The following is an 11037-nucleotide window of genomic DNA, read 5'->3' on the forward strand; positions in this document are numbered from 1 at the left end:
TGACTCAGTATATTCCTTCCATCTTCTTTTAATACTTCCGGGATCATTTACTATTCTGCCTAAAGCATCCTTGGTTATAGCAACTCTAGGTTTGAATTTGTTCTTCAGTTTCTTGACCTTAAGAAATGTTGAATGAGTTCTGCCCTTTGGATTTTCCGACTCTAGCTCCTCACACATTTAATTGTAATATTTTGCTTTGTCATTCCGTGCCACCTTTTGGAATCTTCTATTCAGCTCTTTAGTATCTGGAATTCTGCCTTGTGCTTTGGCTTCTCTACGCTCCAGTGCCATCTTCAGAGTTTCTTCTGACATCCATTTTGGTCTTTTCTTCCTCTTCTGTCTTTGTAATGACCGTTTGAACTCTTCCTGGATGATACATTTGACACACTCCCACAACTCATCTGGTCTTGTTCCTGAGATGATTCTGAAATTCAGGTGGGATGAACTCAAAGTCATATTTTGGCTCCTGTATAAATATAATGACATATAAATTCTTTGATTATGTCTTTGATGCCAGGCATTCTGCAAAGGTATTTTGCAGATGTAATTAATGTCTCCAATCAGTTGACTTTAAGATAAAAAGATTATCTGGATGGCCTTGACCTACCATGTACACTTTACTTTTAAAAATCTAGAAGGGAGCTTTGGTGGCCTAGTGGTAAGAAGCTGCACTGCAATCCCAGAGGCAAGCAGTTTGAATCCACCAGATGCTCAGCTGGAGAAGGAGGGGCAATCTCCTGTACCAGTCAGTTCAGATTTGACTGCACACACACACACACACACACACACACACAAATCTAGAGGACAGATAAGTCAGAATTAAAGATTAGAAGTGCAGAAGCACTTGTCATGCCACTGCTGGACTGTAGACAGAAGTGAAGGACACCAAGAAAGCTTTCAGGGAAGAATTCAGCCCTGTAGCACCCTGACCAGAGAAAGCTGTCATGCCATGCTCAACTTCTGACCCACGAAACTCTAAGCTAATGAATGGCTTCCTTTAAGCTACTAGGAGTCCTGATGGACCGGTGAACCAAGCGCTGGCATGCTAAACAAAGGAACAGAGTCCACCAGCTGCTGTGAGGGAGAAAGACCCAGTCTGCTTCTGGGAGGGTTCACAGCCCCATAACATGGGGCTACACGTCCTGTAGGGCTGCTGAAGTAGGAATCAACTTGATGGCAGTGGATTTTATAGCTTTAATTCTGTGATTCAGAAATGCAAGCTGGGCTTAAAAGAGGCTGTGGCACTAGAGACATTATCACCAGTGTCAGATGGATCTTGGCTGAAAGCAGAGAGTACAGAGGACTGTCTATCTGTGCTTCACTGACTATACAAAGGCATTCGACTGTGTGGATCATAACAAATTGTAGCTAACCTTGAGAAGAAAGGGAATCTCAGAAACTTTGATTTGCTCATGTGAAATCTATACTCAGACCAGGAAGCAGTCCTCAAAACAGAGCAAGAAAACACTGTATGGTTCAAAATCAGGAGAGGAGTGTGTCAGGCATGCGTCTTGTCTCCATACTTTTTCAGTCTGTATGCAGAACAACAGATCATTTGGGAGGCTGGGCTTTATGAAGAGGAATGTGGCATCAGGATTGAAAGTAGATTCATAAACAGCCTGCAATATGTAGATGATACAACTTTGCTTGCCAAAACAGAGGAGGACCTCAAGCACTTGCTGCAGAAGGTCAAGGATTATAGTCTTCAATATGGATTGAAGCTCAACATCAAAAAGACAAAGATTCTCACCACTGGGCCAAGTGACAGCACCAAGATAGAATGAGAAGTGATTGAGATTGTTAACAGTTTCAGCTTGTTTGGCTCCACAATCAACATTCTTGGCACCAGCAGTCAGGAAATCAAAAGATGAATTGCACTGGGAAAGTCAGCTGTCAGGGACCTCTCCAGCGTGCTAAAGAGTAATGGCATGAGTCTAGGAACTCAGCAGCTTCTGATCCAGGCCATAGTCTTTACAATTACTTGCTATGTAACAGAGAACTGGGTAGTGACTAAGGATAACAGGAAAAAAAATCAATGCCTTTGAGTTGTGGTGCTGGAGAAGAGTCTTGAACATACCACGGACCACCCAAGAGAACAAACAGGTCAGTCCTTGAAAAAGTGAAATCAAGTTTCTCCTTGGAGGCAAGCATTTTGAAGCTCCATCTCACATATTCTGGGCATGTGGCCAGGAAGGACCAGTCCTTGGAGAAGTACATCATGCTTGAATGGGTGGAGAGACAGTGCAGAAGAGAAGGACTCTGAGTGAGAAAGATTTGACACAGTAACTGGCGTAGTGGGGGTAGGTGTGTTGGAGTCAGTGAGACTGGCTCAGGACAGGGCAGGCTTCAGAGCTATTGCACATAGGGTCGCTATGAGTCACAGGCAACATGATGGCATATAACAACAATGTTTTAATTCTAGATTGTATGCTGGAATTTCATACAATGAAGGATTCCTGAAATACATTTAAAAAAAATAAACAGCTACTATTCACATGAACACAACCAAACAGAATACATAGGAAACAAACTGACTACAGCTGTGAAAAGAGACAGTAGAAAAGCTCAATATCTGCAGTCATAACAAGGCCACCAGCTGACTATGGAACTAACCATCCACTACTCATAAACAAGTTCAAACAAGTGCTGAAGATAAAACAACTCTATGAGAGCCAACACTATCTCACCTGAATTTTAAAACTAACTCAAGAATAGATTTGATACATGGAAACTAATGACCAGCCAAGTAGTATGACATCAAAGACGGCATCTGTGAAGAAAGCAAAAGGTCACTGCAAAGAAAAGACCAAGATGGATGTCAGAAGAGACCTGAAACTTGCTTTTCTAAGCAGGAAGCTAAAAAACTAAGGGAAGAAATGCTGAAATAAAAGAGCTGACGAGAACATTTCAAAGGGGAGCTTGAAAAGACAAAGCGAAGTATCATAACTAAATGTGCAGAGACCTGGAGTTAGAAAACCAAAAGAGATGAACACACTCACAATTTCTCAAGCTTAAATATTGAAAACCAAGTGTCAGGTGGCAAACCTGAGAGATTCTATGGGCAAAATACTTACTGAATGATGCAGGAAGCACCAAAAGAAAATGAAAGGAATATGCAGAATCACTGAACCAAAAACAACTGTTCTACACGGAACCATTTCAGGAAGCAGCATGTGATCAAGAACCAAAGAACTGAAGGAAGAAGCCCAAGCTGCATTGAAAGTACTGGCCAAAAATAAGGTTCCAAGAATTGATGGGGTACCAGTTGAGGTGTTTCAGCAAACAGATGAAGCCTGAATGTGCTCTCTAGTCAATGCCAAGAAACTTAGAAGACAGTTACCTGGCCAATCAACTGGCAGAGAGCCATATTTGTTTCCATTTAAAAAAAAATGTGATCCAGCAAGCAACAAATGCTTGGACACTGGAGGACATTATGCTGAGTAAAATAGCTCAGTCTTAAAAGGATAAATACTGCATGGTGCCACTGTTGTAGAATGAGACTGACATCAGGGTTGGGGTAAGACTGAGAAAAACTGGGTAAATTATGCATACTGCATTGAAACAGATGAGGGAGAGAACAATTTAAAAGTGATATATGATAGGGTATTATAGTTATCATAAGAGTCCAGAATTAAGGTTGCATAGTGGAGTGTACTCGGGGTGGTGCGAGGGATGTGGGGGGATTGTATACCAATGAAAGAATTTTTCTTTTACTTTTCAAAGAGAGGGTGAACTGGGGGAAGGGCTGGGCAGGGAGAAAAGTGTAACAATGAATGAATGGAAATCCAGAATCTCTAAATGTTCATTAAAATTAGTAAAATAAAATTTTTTTAAAATGTGATCCAACACAGTGTGGAAAATACTGAACAAAAACATCACAATCACAAGTAAGTAAAATCTTGCTGAAGATTATTTTTAAAATTGCTGAAACAGTTCATCAACACGGAACTGCTAGAAATTCAAGCTGGATTCAGAAGAAGCCAGGGAGGGTGGGATAGCATTGATGATGTTAGATAGATCTTGGCTAACAGTAGAAATTCCCAGAAATATGTATACTTGTGTTTTATTGGCTATGCAAAAGCATTCAATTAAGGAAAAGTGTGAATTGCAGAACACTTAATTGTGCTCATGCAAAACCTGCACAGAGACCAAGAATCAGTCCTTAACACAGTGTAAGGTGATACTCTGGTTTAAAATCAGGAGAAGTATGCAACCGGGTTGTATCCTTTCTCCATATCTATTCAATCTATATGCTGAGCAAATAATTCTAGAAACTGGACTACAAGAAGGACGTAGCATCAAGATTGGAGGAAGATTCATCAACAACATAAGTTATGTAGATGAACAACCTTATTTACAGAGAGTGAAGAAGACTCAAAGCACTTTCTGGAGATCAAAGATGGTAGGCTTCAATATGGATTATACCACAACATCAAGAAACTAAAAATTCTCACAATAAACAACACCATGATAAACAGAGAAAAGACTGAACTTGTCGAGGATTTCATTTAACTTGAACCCACAATCCACATAATTAATGACCTACAGTAGTCAAGGAATCAAAAGACATGTTAGACTGGGTAAAATCTGCTGTCAAAGATCTCTTGAAAGTACTAAAGAGCAATGGTGTCAGTTTAAAGACTAAGGTGCACCTGACCCAGCCCACTGTATTTCCAGTTGCCCCATATGCATGTGAAAGTTTCACAATGAATAAGGAAAAGCAAAGAGGAACTGATGTTTTGGAATTGCTGTGTAGAAAGAACAAACAAATCTGTCCTGGGGTTCTTGTGACTTGGGTTTTCCTTTGAAGCAAGGATGGTGAAACTTTGTCTTATTTACTTGGGGCATGTTGGGTGGCACCAGTCCTTGGGAAAAGACATCATGTTGGAAAAGCTGAGGATCAGTGAAAGAGAAGACGACCCTCAATGAGATCGGCTATGAGATACTATGGACTATGCCAACACAGCTTCCTTACCTAAGGATTGAAATGTGATGTACACCTCATCACATATTCATTTCATAGAATATAATGAAATGGATTTTTTTCTATTTCACATTAAGAATGTGGTATCAAGATTGAGGAAGACTCATCAACAATCTACATTATGCAGATGACATAACCTTAGTTACGGAGAGTGAAGAAGAATTAAAGCAATTTCTGAAGATTAAAAACCACAGACTTCAATATGGATTATAGCACAACATCAAGAAACTGAAAACTCTCACAACAAAAAACAGGTACTCCTCCACAAAAAAGAGCTCTGCTGATCTAGTGGGTAAGGAGTTGTGCTATCATTCTAAAGGCCAGTGGTTTGGATCCACCAGCAGCTACAGCAGAGAAAGACAGGCAATCCCCCCCCTCTGGTGCAATTTACAGCCTGTGAAAAGACAGTGGAGGGCCAAGTACAGGTAGGTGCTGACTCAATGGCTATGATTAGTGCTTGGCCACATTACATTCTGAAAAATTCTCATCACTGAATCAACAGGCAATAGCATGATAAATGGAGAAATGACTGAAGTTGCCAAGGATGTCCTTTTACTTGGATCCACAATCAACACCCAGAGTAGCAGCAGTGAAAGAGTCAAAAGACATGTTTCAGTGGGAAAATATGCTGTTAAAGATTTCTTTATAGAGCTAAAGAGCAAGGATGCCAGTTTAAAGACTATGATGTGTCTGATGGAAGCCATAGTATTTACAATTTCTTCTTTTGCATCTGATAGTTGGACAATGAATTAGGGAAGACCAAAGAAAGAAACAATGCCTCTGAATAGTGGTGATGGCAAAGAGTATTGACTATTTATTCATTCCTTCAACAGCCAAAAGAACACACCAAAACTGTCTTGGAGGAGGTGCAACCAGAGAGATTGTTAGAGGCAAGAATAATGAAACTCCACCTCATAAGGTATCATGCTGGAAAAGATCAGTCAGCAAAGAGGAAGAATTTCAAGGAAATGGAACTGACACAGTGATGGCAATAATAGGCTCAAGCACGTTGGACATCGTGAAGATGGCACAGGATAGGTTAAGGTTCAGATCTATTGTTTGTAAGGTCACTATGATTCATAGAAGACTCGACCGAATGACAACATCCCTATATTTATCCTTCATAAATCAAGAGTGATACATTCCACATTGACAAAGTTGATTGCAATATAGGATCAAGCAAAGTTTCCATGTGTTGTACACAGGTTCACTATGAGTCAAAACAGAGTGGAGGGCACCGACCAACATACTTGCAATAACTTGCTCTACCAAGAGTTGATAATTGAGGTAATGATTTCTCATAAGCCTTAAGAGCTTAAGGTGGCAGCCGCCTAGAAGAACTGAGGAAGTCAAGTCAGCAAGAAGGGAAATAGAAGTGTGACTAATGTTTCATTTGTGAGTTGGCACATGGAAAAGATGAAGTTAAAAAGAAAGCCCTGGGAAACATCAAGATGAACTGGCATAACATGAGACACTGGTCTCTAGTCTACTCTGATGAGTTGTTATTGTTAGGTGCTGTTGAGTTGAGAACAACTCAATTTGTTATATTATGATGAGTAGAGATCTTAAAAGCTTGAGAGAAATCATCCAACACGCTATTCCTGCCTTCCTTCTGTCCTAAACAAAGAAGAGAGAAGAAAAACAAAGATGTACAGAAGCAATTTGTCCAAAGGACTAATGAGCCATGCAAACCCCCACTTCCAAGACCAGAAGAACGGGATGGTTCCAGATACCACTGCTGACCACTCTAACAGGGATCACAAGAGAGGGTCTGAGCAGAGTGGGGGAAATGAAAGAGGACTTAAAATACATAAATGGTGAAGCTTACTGGTCCAGTAGAGACTGAAGAAAACCTTGAGACTGACAGAATGAACCCCCAAGAGGCTCTAATCATTCTTTAAATCTAGAATAAAACACACTTGTCATCCCACTTTGGCCCAAACAATGTTGTTGTTATGTGCCATCGAGTCGCTTGCGACTCATAGCGACCCTATGTACAACAGCCCCAAACTCTGCTCCGTCCTGTGCCCATTGCACTGTCTGACACTCCCATCCCAATTATCCCAGTCACCGAATCAATCCACCTCATAGAGGGTCTTCCCCTCCTGTGCTGTCCCTCCACCCTCCCAAGAATGATGTCCCTCTCCAAGGACCGGTCTCTCCTCACAAGATATCCAAAGTATGTTAGACGGAGCCTCAGAATCCTTGCCTCCAAGGAGCCACCCGGTTTAACCCTTTTCAGGACAAATCTGTTTGTTTTCCTAGCAGTCCATGGTATTCTCAGTACTCTTCTTCAGCACCACAGCTCAAAGGCATCAATTCTCCTTCTATCCTCCTTGGTCATTGTCTAACTCTCTGATGCATAACAAGGGATTGCGAAGACCATGGCCTGTATTAGACGCACCTTAGTCTCCAGAGAGACACCATTGCTCTTCAGTACTTTGGAGAGGTCCCTAACAGCAGACTTTCCCATGGCAATGAGCCTTTTAATTTCCTGGCTGCTGGTGCCAAGACTGTTGACTATGGAGCCAAGCAAACTAAAGCTGTGTACAATCTCAATCTCTTCACCATCCATCCTGATGCTGCCAATTGGTCCAGTGGTGAGAATCTTTGTCTTCTTGACATTGAGCCTCAATCCATATTGGAGGCTGCAGTCCTTGACACTTGGCAGCAGGTGCTTCAGGTCCTCTTCAGTTTCAGCAAGCAGGTTTGTGCCATCTGCATAACTCAGGTTGTTGATAAATCGTCCACCAATCTTGACCCCACATTTCTCCTCGTAGAGCCCAGCCTCCCGGATAATCTGTTCTGCATATAGGTTGAGAAGGTATGGAGATAGGATGCATCCCTGGCGTACGCCCTTCCCAATTTTGAACCATGCAGTGTTCCCTTGCTCTGTTCTGACGACTGCCTCCTGGTCCAAGTATAAGTTTCGCATTAGAACGATCAAGTGTTCTGGGATTCCCATTCTTCTCAGAGTCAGCCATAGTTTGTTATGATCTAAACAGTCAAATGCCTTTGCATAGTCAATGAAACAGATAGACATTCCTCTGGTATTCCCTGCTTTCAGTCAAGATCCATCTAACATCAGCTACAATATCTCTAGTACCACGACCCCTTCTAAACCCAGCCTGGACTTCTGGTAGTTCTCTGTTGATGTGCTATTCCAGCCGTTTTTGGATAATCTTCAGTAAAATCTTGTTTGCATGTGAAATCAGTGAGATTGTTCTGTAGTTTCCACATTCTGTTGGGTCACCTTTCTTTGGGATAGGAACAAATATCGATCTCTTCCAGTCAGTTGGCCAAGTGGTTGTTCTCCAGATTTCTTGGCACAACTTGGTGAGCACGTCCAGGGCAGCATCTGTTAACTGAAATATGTCAATTGGTATACCATCTATTCCTGGAGCCTTATCTTTTGCCATTTCCTTCAAAGCAGCCTGAACTTCTTCTTTCATCACCATAGGCTCTTGCTCATATGTTGTTTCATGAAATTCTTCTGTGTCTTCCAATTCCTTTTGATACAGTGACTCAGTATATTCCGTCCATCTTCTTTTAATACTTCCTGCATCATTTAACATTCTGCCGAAAGCATCCTTGATTATAGCAACTTGAGGTTTGAATTTGTTCTTCAGTTCCTTGAGCTTAAGATATGCTGAGCGAGTTCGGCTCTTTTGATTTTCTGACTCCAACTCCTTGCACATTTCACAGGATTATAAGGCAAAGAAATGGGGGAACAGCACGATTATTAAGAACAGCTTGGGATTTCAGAAGAAAAGTCCAGAATATGAAAAGTAAGCTGTAACAAAAAATGTTTTATAGTAACATTGTCACAGTCTTTTTCTTTAATTTTATTTTATTAATTTGTATGTGTGTACCATCAAATCAGATCTGACTGGTACAGGAGGGGATTGTCCCTCCTCCAGCAGAGCATCTGGTGGATTTGAACTGCACACCTCTGTGACTGCAGTGCAGCTTCTTGCCACTAGGCCACCAGAGCTCCCTCACTGTCACAGTCTTAAAGAATATGTCCTGGGGAGCTCTGGTGGCCTAGTGGCAAGGAGCTGCAACTACAATCCCAGAGGCGCACGGTTCGAATCCACCAGATGCCCTGCCGGGAAAGGAGGGACAATCTCCTCCTGTACCAGTCAGATCTGATTTGACGGCACACTCACACAAAAATAATAATAATAAAAAAAAGAATATGTCCTACATGCTTAGATCTACTCCCTAGCTATGTGTGTTTGAGAGAGAGAGTGAGAGTGTGTGTGTGTGTGTGTGTGTGTAATGTCTCCCTGATTAGGTTTATTCCTCGGTATTCTGGTGTGTGAGCTGCTGTGGAGTTTTTCTTTCTTAATTATTTTCTCTCTCTGTGTGTGTGTGTGTGTGTGTGTGTGTGTGTGTGTGTGTGTGTGTACTGTCAAATTGGATCTGACTGGTACAGGAAGAGATTGCTCCTCCTTCACCAGCAGAGCATCTGGCAGATCTGAACCACGTACCTCTGGGATTGCAGTGCAGCTTCTTGCCACTAGGCCACCAGAGCTCGCAGGAGTTTATCTAGCCATCAAACTTGACTCTGCCAAGTGAATATGTAGAAATACGCAAATAGCGAGAGCTTGTACACCTATCCACATGGGGATTGGCTATCTCACCATTCCAAAAGGGAATTGGCCATCTCAGCAATCTACAAGGGGAATGGCTAATCTTGCCAATAAATCTTAATGATTCCAGCAGCAGCAGCACCAACAAAGGAAGAGGCATTCAGAGGATGCTCTTCAGGTGACTGATTTTTTTTTAAATTGTAATTTTAATGAAAATTTATGGAGGACATTATGCTGAGTGAAATATTTCAGTTACAAAAGGACCGAGATCTTTGTGACCCTGGTCTAAAGCCAAGTTCGGAGGCTTAAAGCAGAGGTGTCTGAGAGTACACTTCTGAAGCTGTCTTGATTGAATTCTGTTGCAAATCTGGGTCATAACTTTTTTACTTCCCTAACATGGTTCTGTGTGGTCTGTGAGCTATCACACTGGATTGCGGACCCAGTAAAACAGTCAGATTGCTGTTAAAATGAGCAGTAAGAGGTATGGGAGATTGGGGGACGTGTGACCTCAAAGGAATTGACTTTGTGTTGTTGGTGCTGTTGACAAGAACAGTTTCCTTTCATGAAGTTGGGAGAGGTCAGAGGTAGCCGTCCCCACGTGGCCCTTGCTCTTTTTACAGTTTTTGGCTTTGGTTAGTTTTAGTTTTGCTTTTTTGTTTTGGGTTTTTAAAATAAAAGGGTATTGTAAATGTTAAGTGGCTCTGGTGGTGCAGTGATTAAAGCTCACAGCTGATAATTGAAAAGTCATCAGTGTGAACCCACAATGGGAGAAAAGTATAGTAGTCTACTTTGGGAAAGATGTACAGCCTTGGCAACTTTATGGCAATATATCCCAACGAAATTATAATTGAGAAGAATGGGAATACCAGAACACTTGATCGTTCTAATGTGAAACCTATACTTGGACCAGGAGGCAGTTATCAGAAAACAGCAAGGGAACACTGCATGGTTCAAAATTGGGAAGGGCGTACGCCAGGGATGTGTCCTATCTCCACACCTTTTCAACCTGTATGCAGAACAGATTATCCGGGAGGCTGGGCTCTATGAGGAGAAATGTGGAGTCAAGATTGGTGGAAGATCTTTCAACAATCTGCGTTATGCAGATGACACAACCCTGCTTGCTGAAACTGAGAAGGACCTGAAGTGCTTGCTGCAGAGGATCAAGGACTGCAGCCTCCAATATGGATTGAGGCTCAATGTCAAGAAGACAAAGATTCTCACCACTGTGCCAATTGGCAGCATCAGCATGGATGGTGAAGAGATTGAGATTGTTCACAGCTTTAGTTTACTTGGCTTCACAGTCAACTCTCTCGGCACCAGTAGCCAGGAAATTGAAAGGTGTATTGGAATGGGAAAGTCTGCTGTTAGGGACTTCTCTAAAGTACTGAAGACCAGTGGTGTCTCTTTGGAGACTAAGGTGCATCTGATACAGGCCATGGTCTTTGCTATCACTTGTTA

At 41.9% G+C, this 11037-nt stretch overlaps 1 protein-coding gene across 1 annotated transcript in view; it reads right to left on the bottom strand.

Annotated features, from left to right (window-relative positions):
* Positions 1-11037, bottom strand: part of NSUN7 (NOP2/Sun domain family, member 7) — an 84951-nt gene that overhangs the window by 8807 nt on the left and 65107 nt on the right. The gene's annotated exons all lie outside the window — the stretch shown is intronic.

The sequence above is a fragment of the Elephantulus edwardii genome, unplaced genomic scaffold (genome assembly GCF_000299155.1).
Source record: "Elephantulus edwardii isolate Elephantulus edwardi_28Jun2011 unplaced genomic scaffold, EleEdw1.0 scaffold00222, whole genome shotgun sequence".
NCBI lineage: Eukaryota > Metazoa > Chordata > Mammalia > Macroscelidea > Macroscelididae > Elephantulus > Elephantulus edwardii.